The following is a 16,585-nucleotide window of genomic DNA, read 5'->3' as shown; positions in this document are numbered from 1 at the left end:
TAAACATGCTGCCCTTTTAAGTTAAAGTTTATTTTTCACTTCATACCTAATGAAGTGTGAAAGGCTCTTCTGCAAGTAATCTAACAGGTTATCTCTAATATTCATACAGGCGTGCAAAGAGCACAATATACAGGGTATAAAAGTTACAATGAAAAGGAAGACCTATTAGTAGGAAGAAAGGGGAACAGGATAATACTATTGTGGACTTCATTCAAGAGCCTATTCCCTGGTGGTAAAAACAAACTGTCTTTAAGCTTGTTGGTACATGCTTTCACACTCTTAAGCCATCTTCCTGTTGGAAGAAGAAAGTGTCCCGAGTGTAATGAGTCCTTCAGTACGTTGGCAGCCATTCCTAGGCAATAGGAGATGTAGGTGGAATCAATGGAGGGGAGGAAAATTTGTGTTATGTCCTGAGCAACATTCACTTCCTTATGCATCTTCTACTGATCTCAAGCAGAGCAGCTTTTAAACCACTCTGTGATGCATCTAGCAAGCATGCTTTCGATGTTGCACCTGTAAAAGCAGAGATTAAAGAACACAGCACTAGTGGTGGAGATAGCGAAGGTGTAGTCGAGGGAGGCAGAGGATCATCAGCAGGACTCCTTTGAATCAGTGGACTGGAACATATTCAAGAACTCATCCACAGACTCGAATGAATATGTAAAAGGTGTCACATATTTCATCAAGATCTGCATGGATGAGTTTGTCCCCCAACCAGAAGCCCTGAATGAATCAGAGAATTTGCAACATGCTGAGGGCGAGAATAAGGGCATTTAAGGCCAGTGATCGAGATTTTTAGAAGTCCAGGTACAACCTGTGGAAGGCCATTTCTGAAACAAAGTGGCAATTCCAGAGAAAACTAGAGACAGAGAGAAATACATGCCAGCTATGTCAAGGAGTGTAGGCCATTACAGCCTAAAAAATGAAGGTGAAAAGTATAGATGGCTGCAAGGCTTCACTACCCAATGACCTGAACACCTATGTCCGCTTTGGGAAGGTGAACCAAACAGTGCCTACTAGAGTCCCTGAAAAGCCTGAGGACCCTGTGATATCTGTCTCTGAGGGCAACATCAGAACATCATTCAAGAGGGTGAACCCTCACAGGGCATCAGGCCCTGACGGCATACCTGAAAGAGTATGCACCAACCAACTAGACGGAGCGCTCACAGACAATTTGAAACCTCTCATTGTGGCAGTCAGAAAAAAAAGTAGCGTGGGCTGCCTCAACAACTAACGCAGTAGCACTAACTTCTACTGTGATGAAATGCTTCGAGAACCTGGTCATGGCCAGAATAAACACATACCTAAGGAAAGGTCTGGACCCACTGCAATTCGCCTATCATCATAATTGCTCCACGGCAGATACAATATCGTTGGCTCTCCATTCAGCTCTGGATCACCTCAAAAACAGAAATTCATACATATGACTGCTCTTCATAGATTACAGCTTGGACTTCACTACCCTTATTCCCTCAGTACTCATCAAGAAGCTATAAATTTTTGGCCTCTGTACCATACTCTGCAACTGAATCCTTGACTTTCTCATTGGAAGACCACAATCAGTACAAATTTGAAACAATGTCTCCTCCTCACTGATCATCAACACAGGTGCCCCCAAAAATGCATGCTTAGCCCACTGGTCTACTCATTATGCACCCATGATTATGTGGCCAGGCACAATTCCAATGCCATCTACAAGTCTGCCAATGACACCACAGTTGTTGGCAGAATCACAAATGGCAATGAGGAAGCATTCAAGAGGGAGATAGATCAGCTCGTTAAATGATGTAATGACAGCAAAACCAAGGAGATGATTGTAGACCAGGAGGAAGTCAGGGAAACATGACCTAGTCCTCATTGAGGACTCAGTAGTGGAGTAGATCAAAATCTTCAAATTCCTGGGTGTCAACATCTTCGACGATCTGTCCTGGAGCCTCCACATTGATACAATAACAAAGAAGGCTCGCCAGCAGCTATACTTTGTGAGGCGTCTAAGGCAGTTCAGTATGCCACCAAACACTCCCATAAAGATCTACAGATGTATCGTGGAGAGCATTCTAGCTGCTTGCATCACTGCCTGGTATGGAGATATCAATTCTCAGGATGAGAATAAACTCCAGAGGGTTGTTAATTCGGCCTGTGACATCACAGGCGCCAGACTTCACTCCATCGAGGACATCTACATGAGGCGGGATCTTAAAAGAGCAGCCTTTATCCTCAAAGACCACCACCACCCAGGCCATGCCCTCTTCACTATGCTACCATTGGGAAAAAGGCACAGGTGCCTAAAGACGAGACAAGGACAGCTTCTTCCCCATTGCCATCAGATTCCTGAATAATCAATGAACCAAAGACATGGCCTTAGTTTTCATGCCCAATTATTGTTATTATTATTTTATTTTTTATGGCAATGTCGTATGATGGTTGTAATATGAAGCTATGATGCTTCTGCAAAACTCTGAATTTCATGTCACGTTCTTGACAGTAAATCCCGATTCTGATTCTGAATCTTAAAGTAGTCGAGTGATCAGGAACTTCCTTAGTCTTTTGAGGCAATAGAGATGCTGATGAACTTTCTTGATTGCCACATCAACGTCCCAGGTCAGGTCTTTGGAGACGATAATTCTGATCAACTTAAAACTATCTACTTTCACTTCTGTCCCCTTGATGAAGACAGCAGTGTATTCTCTTCTCCTCCTGAACTCAATTACCATCTCCTTTGTCTGACAGATATTGAAGGAAAGGTCATTACCTTGGCTTCATGCCATGAGACATTCATTTTCCTTCCTGCATTCCAGCATGTTGTCATTTGATATCTGGTCCATGGCTGTGGTTTTTTCAGTGAATTTGAAGATGAAGCTGGAATGGTATTGACTGTACAGTTGTGGGTGTTTTGTGAAAGATGTTAAGCTAATGAAACCAATCTGATTCAATGGAATTCATTATTCTCATAGATTTTCGGAAGCTGTGGAATACAGATATTGCTTTTACAACATTATTAACTTCAACGATAAACTTAAGAAGAAAAAGAATGGTCGTAGCTCAGAATTCAATAAAGACATTTGGATCACGTGCCATACAGTTATACTATATTTCTTCTTTGGCTTGGCTTCGTGGACGAAGATTTATGGAGGGGTAAAAGTCCACGTCAGCTGCAGGCTCGATTGTGGCTGACAAGTCCGATGCGGGACAGGCAGACACGGTTGCAGCGATTGCAGGGAAAAATTGGTTGGTTGGGGTTGGGTGTTGGGTTTTTCCTCCTTTGCCTTTTGTCAGTGAGGTGGGCTCTACGGTCTTCTTCAAAGGAGGTTGCTGCCCGCCGAACTGTGAGGCGCCAAGATGCACAGTTTGAGGCGATATCAGCCCACTGGCGGTGGTCAATGTGGCAGGCACCAAGAGATTTCTTTAGGCAGTCCTTGTACCTCTTCTTTGGTGCACCTCTGTCATGGTGGCAAGTGGAGAGCTCGCCATATAACACGATCTTGGGAAGGTGATGGTCCTCCATTCTGGAGACGTGACCCATCCAGCGCAGCTGGATCTTCAGCAGCGTGGACTCGATGCTGTCGACCTCTGCCATCTCGAGTACTTCGACGTTAGGGATGTAAGCGCTCCAATGGATGTTGAGGATGGAGCGGAGACAACGCTGGTGGAAGCGTTCTAGGAGCCGTAGGTGGTGCCGGTAGAGGACCCATGATTCGGAGCCGAACAGGAGTGTGGGTATGACAACGGCTCTGTATACGCTTATCTTTGTGAGGTTTTTCAGTTGGTTGTTTTTCCAGACTCTTTTGTGTAGTCTTCCAAAGGCGCTATTTGCCTTGGCGAGTCTGTTGTCTATCTCATTGTCGATCTTTGCATCTGATGAAATGGTGCAGCCGAGATAGGTAAACTGGTTGACCGTTTTGAGTTTTGTGTGCCCGATGGAGATGTGGGGGGGCTGGTAGTCATGGTGGGGAGCTGGCTGATGGAGGACCTCCGTTTTCTTCAGGCTGACTTCCAGGCCAAACATTTTGGCAGTTTCCGCAAAACAGGACGTCAAGCGCTGAAGAGCTGGTTCTCGCACCAACCCTCTTTTCAATCTTCTTCAGCATGATGCTGAACCAAGCCATGAAAGACCTCAACAATGAAGACGCTGTTTACATCCGGTACCGCACGGATGGCAGTCTCTTCAATCTGAGGCGCCTGCAAGCTCACACCAAGACACAAGAGAAACTTGTCCGTGAACTACTCTATACTATATTTAATTGATGAGTAAAGCACGAAGGAAAAAAATGCAAGTTTCAGTAACCATGTTATGACTCGTTCTGGGATAGATGAAATGGAGAGGGTCAGTGTTTACAATTCCACTCAAGCAAATGCATTCAGTTTATGGAGAGAATTGAGAACTTGACAAAACAAGTTAGTTTCTTCCAATTTTTTTTTACCTTCCCATCATCCTCCCTATACTTGACAGTGCTTGAAAGATTGCGCAAATTGGGATTGTACTCGCTGGAGTTTAGAAGATTGAGAGGGGATCTCATAGAGACATATAAAATTCTGGCAGGACTGGACAGAATGGATGCAGATGGGATGTTTCCAATGATGGGAAAATCCAGAACCCGGGGCCATGTTTTGAGGATAATAGGCAAACCATTTAGGACCGAGATGAGGAGGAATTTCTTTACCCAGAGGGTGGTGAATCTGTGGAATTCATTGCCACAGAGGGCAGTAGAGGCAGGTTCATTAAATATATTTAAGAGGGAATTAGATCTATTTCTTCAGTATAAGGGTATTAAAGGTTACGGAGAGAAGGCGGGGACGGGGTACTGAACTTTAAGATCAGCCATGATCTCGTTGAATGGCGGAGCAGGCTCGAAGGGTCGAATGACCTACTCCTGCTCCTATCTTCTATGTTTCTATGTTCCCTGATACTTGTTACTATTCCTTCTTCTCAGTTACACACTTCAACATTCACTCACAAAGACACACCAGAACACCCTTGGTTATCGTTCTATAAGCACACAACTCTTCCTTTGCTAATGTCAAAGTCCGAATGGCATTTTCCTCTTATACTTTAATTGCATTTTAATTATTTTACATGATGTACTCACAGAAAGAATGACAATTAACAGTTTTTACAATTTGTGAAATACTCCAGCATATACAGGGCTGGCACTACCATTAAGCCAAATAGGCACCGCTTAGGACACAGACCCCAGAAGGATGGTGTTCAAGAGAAATTTCAACAGCTCCAGCATTTCTGCATCATGAATTCTGACTAATGCACCATAAGTATGCATGTTTAGTCTGGTAAAGTGAAGGGAGGAAGTGGTGCGGCACACAGGCATTGCACCCCAGTTTAGTCCTGTCAGCACCAACACACACTCCCATCCTGCACTCAGCTTGGCCTAGGGCGCAAAATAGTCTGGCACCAGCCCTGAGCATGTACAATCTCCAGCTCCAATTAAGAAAGTTCTGCATTGAAGAACCAAAGGATCTTTGATTGTTGGGAGCCTGCTGTCCTCTCTCTCTTATATTTAATTTTTAATTTTTTTTATTTTTCGCACTATGAACCATATTAACCAAAATACACAGAAACATTTCCCTCTTGAATATACAGTGTCATTTTCTCCCCTTTTTCCACCCTCCGTTCCCTCCCTCCTTCCCACCCCCTCCAAACTCATTAAAATTCAACATATACAATACAATAAAACCATTAAACAACGTCATCACACAATGAAAATAAACAAGAAAATTGTGTCATCTACTTTTAAACACTGGGTCAGTTAATTTTGTCTTCTTCTCATTCTATCATTTTAGGGGATGGAGGTCCATGGTAGGCCCTCTCTGTTGTGTTCCATTTACAATTCCCAAATTTGTTCAAATAATGTGACTTTATTTTTTAAATTATATGTTATTTTTTCCAATGGAATACATTTATTCATTTCTATGTACCATTGCTGTACTCTTAGGCTCTCTTCTGATTTCCAGGTTGACATTATACATTTTTTTGCTACAGCTAAGGCTATCGTAATAAATCTTTTTTGCGCTTCATCCAGTTTGAGGCCTAATTCTTTACTTCTTATATTACTTAGAAGAAAGATCTCTGGATTTTTTGGTATGTTGCTTTTTGTGATTTTATTTAATACCTGATTTAGATCTACCCAAAACATTTTCACTTTCTCACATGCCCAAATTGCATGTACTGTTGTTCCCGTTTACTTCTTACAGCGAAAACATCTATCTGATACTGTTGGATCCCGCTTATTTAACTTTTGGGGCGTGATATATAGCCTGTGTAACCAATTATATTGTATCATGCGTAACCTCGTGTTTATTGTATTTCTCATAGTTCTGGAGCATAGCTTTTCCCATATTTCATTTTTTATCTTTATGCACCATCTGCTCAACATTTGGAAGAAGATTCACGTAGAAAGGAAAAAAACAAATTACCAACTACCAAAATTATTATTGATGCAAAAACCAACTAATCCCTTTCACAATAGATAACCTTTCCTTTAGAAAATGGGAGAGAAAAGGGATTAAAAGAATAGAAAATTGTTTTTTGGGAAATAATTTATTATCATTTGAACAAATGAAGTACAAATATGGAATAACTCATGGTACAATGTTTGCATACCACCATCTGAAAACCTACTTAAAGGACAAATTGGGAAGCAGGCTGAGATTACCAGAAGGAAGGAGCTTTGAATATGTGATTACAGACACAATGATAATTAAAAGATTTATAACAAACATGTACATGAAGCTGCAAGAGAAAGAAAATGATGAAATAAGCTATAAACCCAAACAAAAGTGGGATCAAGATCTAAACATAAAGATTAAAAAATGTCCTCTCTCTCTCTTTATGCACACAAACATTCATCCTCACAACTGCATTCTTTAATTTAATTTAGACATACTAGATCTCCTATTAGAGAACCAGACAGGGCAGATGAAGGAGTAAAACAGTGATGCCTGAAGACACCATGATTGAAGTAAAAACACAATGCTCGGAAAACTCATCAGGTCAAATAGTGTAGCTTATGTAGCAAAGATAAAGATACATAACCAATATTTAAGGCTTGAGCACTTCATCAAGATCAGAATCAGAATCAATCTATTTATTATCATGAACAAGTCACAAAATTAATTGTTTTGCTGCAGCATCATACATTCATATAAACCATCTTACAAACATAAATAAAAATAGTGCATGAAAAGTCATTGATCATTCTGGAATCTGTTGGCAGCGGCGAAGAAGCTGTCTCTGAGCCGCTGAGTGCTTGTCTTTAGGCTCCTGTACCTTTTTCTCGATGGTAGCAGAGTCCTTGAGGATAGAAGCTGCTTTCTTAAGATACTGCTTATTGTGATGTCCTTGATGGAGTGAAACAACCTTTATTTTTTTAATTTTTAATTTAGACATACAGCATGGGAACAGGCCATTTTGGCCCACCAGATGTGTAGGTTATTTGGGTGACACAGACTCATGGGCTGAAATGACTTGTTTCCATGCTGTATGTCTAAATTAAAAATTAAAAGGTTGGCCACCCCTGGAGTGAAGTCTACTTACAGGCTGAGGTAACAACTCTCTGGAGCTTTTCTTGTGCTAAGTGTTGGCACTTCCATACCAGACAGTGATGCAACCAGCTAGAATGGTCTCTTCAGTTCACCTGTAGAAGGTTTCAAGATTCTTCAGTGACATACCCAATCTCCTCAAAAGCCTCACAGCCACTGGCAAGCCTTCTTCATGATTGTATTAACATGGAGGATCCAGGAGAAATCATCGAAAAGTTCTTGACCTTCTTCACTGCTAAGCCCTCAATGAGGATTGGATTGTTTTCTTCTGACTACCTCCTGAAGTCCACAATCATCTCCTTACATTGTATGCAAGGTTGTTGGTGTGACATCACTCAACGAGTTGATCTATTTCTCTCCTGCACACTTCCTCATTGTCTGTTGACAACTGTGCAGAGGCCAAAGGTATGGAGCTTGTTAACCATCATTGAGGGAATAAAGTGTTCAAGGCTGAGCAGTAGTCTATGAAGAGCAACAGAATGTATGAGTTCCTGTTTTAGAGGTGACCAGAGCTGAGTGGAGAGTCAGTGATATTGTAATGGATTTATAATTTGGGAGAATTTGTTAATATTTGGGGAGAATTTAGTAAGATTTAGAGTAGGTTACATACATACATACACACATTTTAAAACAGATCTTATTTGAAAGACTGAAGAATTCATATTCAATAATTGCAGAAAGAATGGAGAATGCTAAGCACATTTCACAAGTAGGTGTTAATTGAACTGAAGTCATAAAATGAATGGACTGGAGACACTCTGGCTGTTGAAAGCTCTCTTCAAGGGTATTGAAAGAGTGCATAGAAAGGTCACATCTGGGTTTTGTTTACCTAAGACAACATTTTGACCAAGGAGAAGAACTTCTGTTATTTGCTGAGGAAGGTGGGGTTTTGCAAGTGAGGGAATCACATGGGGTTGCTGGAAGTTTCAGTTGGGGAGAGAGAGAGGGAGGGAAGAGAAGCCCTCTCAGCTTGTGTGTGTGTGAGACTGAAAAGCAGTTGAACAGTGTAAGTCAGGAAGAGCTGGTTGAAACAGTTGAAAAGTTCCAAAAGCTGTGGATGGCTGGAAGTGCTATCTGTCTGAAGTTTCTCTTGGAATTAGAGGAACAAAAGGAGCTCTGTTGTAACCTGAAAGAAAGAGGTTACCATCTGGAAAATCCTGATGGGGCAAGTTTCATCAGCCATACCTTGAGGTGACTAATGCTGGTACCTCAGTTGAGGAAACCCTGGAACAACAAGTCTCTCTCTGCAAACTGTACAAGAACTTTCCTGAGCAGTAAACATTTACCTTTCGAGCACCAAAGCCTGGTGAACTTTATACATGTTGAATTCTGTGCACAGTATAAGAATTGTCTGCATCCAGAGAACTTGGAAGAAAGAGAAGTGAGATTGAACTACGAACCAAAGAACTTTTCTTAAATTTACACACACATTACATTTACGTGCACTTAGAATGAGAAAGGGGTTAAAAGAGTTAAGTTAAAGTTTGATTCTATTTTCATGTTTAAAGTTGATGAGTCCTGCCTCTTTCTCTCAGCCATGATTTCATTATGGCAGTGCCACGTACTGAACCATGCCCCAAATTCATCCCCTTTGCCTCTCGTATCTCTCCACAAAACATGAATCACTCTGGGCTGCATACAGCCCCTGATCCAAGGCAGAGGGTGGTGTTTAAAATGTTTAAAGTCGATTAAAAATAACTTTTGTTTTAAAACCACTTGTCTTGGTGAATATCTATTGCTGCTGGGCTTTGGGGTCCTTTGGGCTAGTAACAATTTTGTGTTTGCTGTGGAGCAGTTGTGACGACAGGCAAATTGCAGTGGATCCAGTCCTTTGTTAATTCTGGTCACGACCAAACTCTCAAAGCAGTTCATCACAGTAGACGTTCGTGCTACTGGGCGATTGTCATTGAGGCAGCCCACTTTACTCTTCTTGGGCACCAGGATGATTGATACCCTTTTGAAGCAGGTAGGAACCTCTGACTGCCGCAATGAGATATTGAAAATGTCTGTGTACACCCCAGCTACTTGGTGGGCACAGATTTTCAGTACCCTGCCAGGAATGCCATCAGTGTCTGATGCCTTTCAAGGGTTCACCCTCTTGAATTATGTTCTGACGTCAGCCCCAGAGACAGATATCACAAGGTACTCAGTCTTTGCAGGTAGAACAAAATGTAGGCAGGTGGGAAACAAAATAGTGGGGGGATAGACAGAGAGAGAAGCACAGGCCACCAGGCAAGAGATAATAGGTGGATAAGGGAGGGAAAGCACACCAGCAAGTAGAGGGAGGTGAAAAAGTTCTCTGGAGAGGGAAGGGGGTGGAAAGGTAGAGGAAAGAAGTCAGAGGAAATGGGAAGGGAGGAAAAACAGGGAGTAGGCAGCAGAACCTGGAGAAGTTGGTGTTAATGCCATCCAGTTGAAGAGTGCCCAAATAGAAAGTTAAGTGTTGCTCCTCCAATTTATGGGTGGACCTGGTATGTTAGTACATAAGGGTCATGGACAGGGACCATAAGAACAAAGACAGAAGCAGAAATAGGGTATTTAGCCTATCGAGTCAGCTTCACCATTTAATCATGAGCTGATCCATTTTTCCACCCTGCCCCATTCCCTGGCCTTTTGTTCAGCTCCTGGATAATCAAGAACCTATAAATCTTTGCCTCAAATACACCCATTAACTTGGCCTCCACAACTGCCTGTGGTAACAAATTCCACAAATTTACCACCCTCTGGCTGAAGAAATTCCTCTGCATCTCTTAAGAGGAGTGGATGTCCTTCTATCCTGAAGTTGTGCCCTCTTGTTGTAGAAGTTTGTGCTTATAGGAAAACTATAAATATCAATGATAAGAAAACCATCATAGAGTTTACTCAAACACAAATAAAGTCAGGCTGGTAAAGACACAAGGTTTAAGCTAGCAAATCTTCCAGGCCGGGATCAATTATCACTTCTGCCCAACAAAACTCCCAGGCTCCAGAATCCTTGAAGCCTTCCTTGATATCTTTAACAGGTAGCACTGACTACCGATCTAGTCAACGAGCTGTCAAAAGGCAACCCATTCATAAATCAGTTTCCCACCAAATGCAGCTGATTAAGTCTACTACCTATCAGATGCAATGTGAATTGTCAAAAGTGAAAGTCAGTAACCTTTACAGCCCCAGCCCAGTCTGACATTGTTTCTGTCCACAAATTCACCCACCATTGTTAACTTTAATGACTTAAGATAAATGTGCATGCGTTAATTAAAGACCAGAAATCAGGCAGGCAGAGATCTTGATGTGTATTGGGAGCAATTCTTCCAGACCTCTTAATTTTTGTATAACAGAAGTATATCTCTTAATTATGGCTGGCATGTGAGAATAAATGATTGACAAACCTGTCTTTAGAAAGGAGATATGCAAAATGTAAAACATAAGCTTTTAACAATGAGTTCAAAAAAATGTTGTCAAATTTGCATTCAGGAAAACACCTTAAATATTGTACTTTCTTTGAATGAGATCCATTAACATAAGTGAGGTGACCTGTTCTACCCACCGCTAAATACCATTCATTCCTGCTTGCGTGACTCGAATAAATTCTGTGTGTGTTGCACTGTGTGGCTTGATTGTACTTTTTGTGCCTTGACAGGACTGTGGCTATCACATTGTCCTCGACTCTTCCACCCTGAGAAACAACTTTTCTCTATCTATTCTGTCCATGCCTTTAAACATGTGAAATGTTTCATTGATTCCCCCTCATTCTCTTAAATTCCAACCAATACAGGCCAAGATCTATCAAATGCTCCTCATATGATAATACTTACATTGATTTCTAAAATCATTCTTGTGAACATCCTCTGAACCCTCTCTAACGACAGCCCATTCATTCTTAAATGGAGTCCAAAACTCTCACAATACTCACCAAGTGCCTTATAAAGCCTCAACTTTGCATCCCTGCTCTTGAAATGAATGTCAGCATTCATAATGCCATTAAATTCAAGATAATTATGGAAAAGTATAGGTCTGGTCATCAGGTTGCATTTCTAAATTGGAAGGCAGCCAATTTTGAAGGTAATAAATTGGATGAAATATTGGCTTTGCAGGAGAAGCCAGAGAATGATAGTAGATGATTGCCTCACTGACTGGAGGCCTATGACAAATGGTGTGCCTCAGGGTAGCAAATACCAGAGGGCAACTTTTTAAGGTGAGTGGAGGAAAATATTGGGGTATATCAGAGTTGAGTCTTTTTACACAGAGTATGGCAGGTACCTGGAATGTATTGCCTGAGGGTGGAAGTTGGTAAGATAAGGATATTTAAAGGACTCATGGATGTAAGAAAAGAAAGGGTTATAGGTGTGCGGTTAGAAAAGGTTAGATTGTGATGGTGTAAGTTTACATAAGATGGCGCCTGTTCTGTGGTGCAATTTTCCATTCTATGTTTCATTATGGAAATAAGTGAAAGCAACAAGGTTATCCTTGTGGGTGACTTTAATTTCCCCAACAATGACTGGGATTTCCTTCATGCCGAAGGTTCAAATAAGAGACAGTTTGCTAGCTACATCCAGTGGTGTTTCTTGAATCAGTATGAATATAATCCAAACAGGCAAGGCTTTTCTTGGCCTCTGAACCTGGCCAAGTTGTCAGAATTTCAGTGGAAGAACATTTTGGAAACAGACCTCTCAACTCCATAGATTTCCAGAAAGTCACAGACCTCACGGGAAAATACTAAATTTGTGAAGTGCCTTTACAACAAAATTAGGCAAGGGCTGGGGAGAGTAGATTGATAATGGCTATTATTTGATATATTGGATGTGTGGGAGTCATTTAACACCAGCTGTTCATAATTCAAGACCAACAAGTTGCTGAGAAGCAGAAAGACAAGGATGTAAAGATTTGGGAACCTTGGACAATGAGAGATATTGTAACTTAGTCTAAAAGAATATGTAAAGATACATGAGGTTTAGGAACTTGAAATCAACCAGGGCCTTTGTGGAATATAAAGGAAAAATAAAAAAACTTAAACAAAACTTTAGAAAGTCTGTAAGAGGTTCATGAAATTTCTGAGGCAAGTAAGACCAGTGAAAATTCCAAGATATTTTATAAGCAAGAGGGTAATTGGGGAGAGGTTAAGGCCACTCAAGAATTGACACACAGTAAATAACTCGAGAGGCTGAGACTGAGTCACTGACCTGCAGGCTTTTATTCACAATGGACAAGGACCTCATCCTGTGCCAGGCCAAGGTGTTAGAGGCTTTATACAAGGTCAAAAGAGGGAGGGGCCACGAGTATAGTCATAGGATGAGACAGAACCTGGTAATCAGAAATATAGTATTTCAGCAGTTTACCACAGAAACAAAGATGAAATTGGTGCCTGAAGACTGAGGATGTGATCAAAATACTAAATGATTACATGAGTTTTAATTCAGGAGAATGGCATGGAGGAGAATGAGTTCAGGAAGAGTATGAGGATATTCTTGGGTATGTGGATATCAAGGAGGAGAAAGTGTTGGGTTATGTGAAGAACATTAAGATGCATTATACTCAGAGTCTGATGAGATCTATCTCAAGTTATTGAGGGAGGAAAGAGAGGAAATTGCTGGATCTCAACAGAGGTCTTTGCATCCTCTTTCACCACAGGTGAGATTCCAGAGAAATAGAGAGTAGCCAATGTTGTTCCTTAGTTGAAAAAAGGGCAAGAGGGATTATCTAGTAAATTATGAGCCAGTGAGTGGTAAGGAAATTATTTGAAAAGATTCTTAGGGATGGGATTTACTCACATTTGGAAAATAAAGAATATTAATGACAGTCAGCATGACACTGTGCAGGGAAAGTAAATTTTTATGAAATTGTTTTTGTTTGAGGAGGAGTCAAAGATGATTGATGGAGGTAGGATGTGTATATGGATCAGCCTTTGACAAAGTACCTTGTAGAGGGCTGATTCAGAAGATTAACACTCATGGGATCCACAGATTAGATTCAAAATGAGCTTGGCCGTAGGTGGCAGAGGATACTGGTGGAGGGGTATTATTCTGTTTGGAAATCTGCAAACAATGTTGTTCCACAGGGATCATTTCTAGATCCTCCATTGATTATGATATATATAAATTATTTGAATGAAAATGTAAATGGGCTGATTAGTAAATTTACAGATGACACAACAATTGGTGGCATTGTGAATACTGAAGATTGTCAAAAGATACAGCAAGGTAGATATCTGTCTCTACATATGGATATCTATAGATAGATAGGAGATGTGGACATAGAAATGGCAAGTGTGAATTGTTGCATTTTGAGTGGGGAAATGCAAGAGGAGAGTAAATGGTAGGACTCTTAGGAGCAGTGATGTGCAGAAGGATCTGGGGTGCAGATCCATAGCTTACTGAGAGTGGCAAAACAAATAGGCAAGCTTGTAAAGAACATATACTGTATAGCATGTTTGCCTTCATTAGTTGGAGTATTGAATATAAAAGATAGGAAGTCATGTTTGCTGCTAAATAAAACTGGTTTAGTCATTTGGAATCTCGTGTGTAATTCTGGTCACCAAAGGATGTGAAGTCTTTGGATGGGTGCAGAAGAGGTTCACCAGGATGTTGCCTGGATTATTGAGTATTAGTTTCTTGGAGAATCAGGTATAGTCAGTTTTATTTCCCAGAGTGGAAATATCAAATACCAGAAGGTATAATTTTAATGTTCTTTGTCTTATAGTCTTATTGTGGAGGCCAGGACATTGAGTGTATTTAAGGCAGAGATTGATAGGTTCTTAATTAGTCAGCTGTTATGGGGAGAAGGCCAGGCAGTGGGGCTGAGTAGGAAAATTAATCAGCTCATGATTAAATAGCAGGGCAGACACAATGGGCTCAATAGTCTATTTTTGCTCATAGGTCTAATGGTCTAAGACAAGAGAGTAAAATTTATAGGAGAATTACAAGGTGGAATTTTACACACAGAGTTCCTGGAATTCACTAGGAGTGAAGGTGGTGAAAACAGATACATTCACAATGTTGAAGAGACTTTTAGCACACAGAGGGGGAATTGGCAAGATTATAGACCATGAGAGATTATGTAGATGGGACTAGTTTAATGTGTTATGTGGGTAAGGGGCAAGATGATGATAGTAGAAAGAAGTCATGTTGTTTGAAGAAGAATATCTCCAATGATCTGGAATGGAAGATCTCATCCTAGGTGGAGATATGACTGAGAGGGAAGAATTGAGAGAAAGGTATGGTATCCTTACAGGTTACAAGAATATCCTTTATTACCTGCACATCTGCCTTGTCCCCTTCTGCCCCACGTGTAACAAAGACAGGATTCCTCTTGTCATCATCTACCACCCCACGAGCCTCTGCAATCAACATATCATCCTCTGTCTACAATCCCACTACCAGACACATTTTCCTCTCTCCACCTTCCATACTCCATTCCACTCCTCCATCTCTATCAATTTCCCCCTTTGACCACAGGAACTGCTCCACTTGCACCCACACTCCTCCCTCACCACCATTTTGGATCCCAAACAGTCCTTCCAAGCGAAGTAACACTTGTGAATCTGCACGAGTAATCTACCATCATGGACTCCTCCACATTGGAGAAACTGGACACAGACTGGTCAACTGATTTGTTGACCACCTCAGCTCTGACTGCCATTATAGCATAGATCACCCAGTGGCTATCCATTTTAATTCCCTTCCCCATTCCCTTACTGACATGTCTGTCCATGGTCTCAAGCACTGAAACCACCCGCAGATTGGAGGAACACCACTTTGTGTTCCATCTGGCAAAACATTCGTAATATATCTTTACCTCCTATGGATGCTGTGAGACCAGTTGAGTCGATACAGCATCTCCATGTTTTTACATTAACAGCATCTGCAGAATTTCAAGTTTCACTCAAGTTAATCAAAATACAGAAATAGAAATCCTTCTGCATATACAGTATTTACACTGTAAAACGCTCTATTCGTCCATTGTATGATATCTCACCAAGCAATCGCTTTCAGCTCAAACAGAGGTTCCTTAACCTTTCTATGCTATTTTCTGTTTCAAAGAGATTATTTTTTTTCAACAGCACATCTCCCCATTTACTATAAGCACTGAATTAAAAATAATCTTTTATTGAAGCTGCATTTCAGAAGCAGAGCAAAACACCCAGCCGCTGTTAGGCCAGAGAGAGAATTCTTGGCATATTATTTATCATCACCTCACTTCCATCTCCAAACACCATCTTCCTATTCCTCCTCCCTTTTTGGAAACTTAGGAGCTAGAATTAAGGGGATCTTGAAAGGAAACACAGATATTATCAAATCAATATTGCTGGAGAGCTACAGTTATAATAATTGAAGAACCAGGACTTAGATCTTGACCAAGAGCATTAATAATCCACGTCATCTGTATTCTATTTGAGGATTTCAAATGCATTAATAGAAAGGTAATATCAGATAGACTTCAAATTTTCTGGTACATCCTGGAGCTATTTTTTGCTCAGCCTTCAAGTCGTAATGAAAATACAGATCACTTTTTAAGCTATAGAGTTAGCCCACAAGGTATAGTATTACATCATACCAGATAATTGAATCAAGATTAATAGAAAACCTTTTTTTATTCCATTTCCAAGAAATTGGTGTTAATACACATTTCTGAGTCTTAGCTTGCTCCCAGACCATCACTTATATGAAAATGATCTTAGTCAAACACTCTTGCGACATAAGCACCCAGCACCCCTATGAACAAAGGATCAAAATAAAGAATGTTTTAAATTCTACTCTTGACTCCAACGTCTCAGCCTGGATTGTCAACTGGCATGAATGATATAATAGACAATAGACAATAGGAGCTGGAGTAGGCCCTTCGGCCCGTCGAGCCAGCACCGCCATTTTGATCATGGCTGATCACTACCATCAGTACCCCTTTCCAGCCTTATCCCCATAACCCTTAACTCCTTTGCCCACTAGAGTCTTATCTAACTCTCTTTTGAACATAATCAGCGAATCTGCCTCTACCACCCTCTGTGGCAGAGCATTCCACAGATTCACACTTCTCTGGGTAAAAAAATGTTTTCTCATCT

Source organism: Narcine bancroftii, chromosome 4 (genome assembly GCF_036971445.1).
Source record: "Narcine bancroftii isolate sNarBan1 chromosome 4, sNarBan1.hap1, whole genome shotgun sequence".
In the NCBI taxonomy this organism is placed as follows: domain Eukaryota; kingdom Metazoa; phylum Chordata; class Chondrichthyes; order Torpediniformes; family Narcinidae; genus Narcine; species Narcine bancroftii.
The sequence above is the reverse complement of the archived record's forward strand: the minus strand, read 5'-3'. Positions refer to the sequence as shown.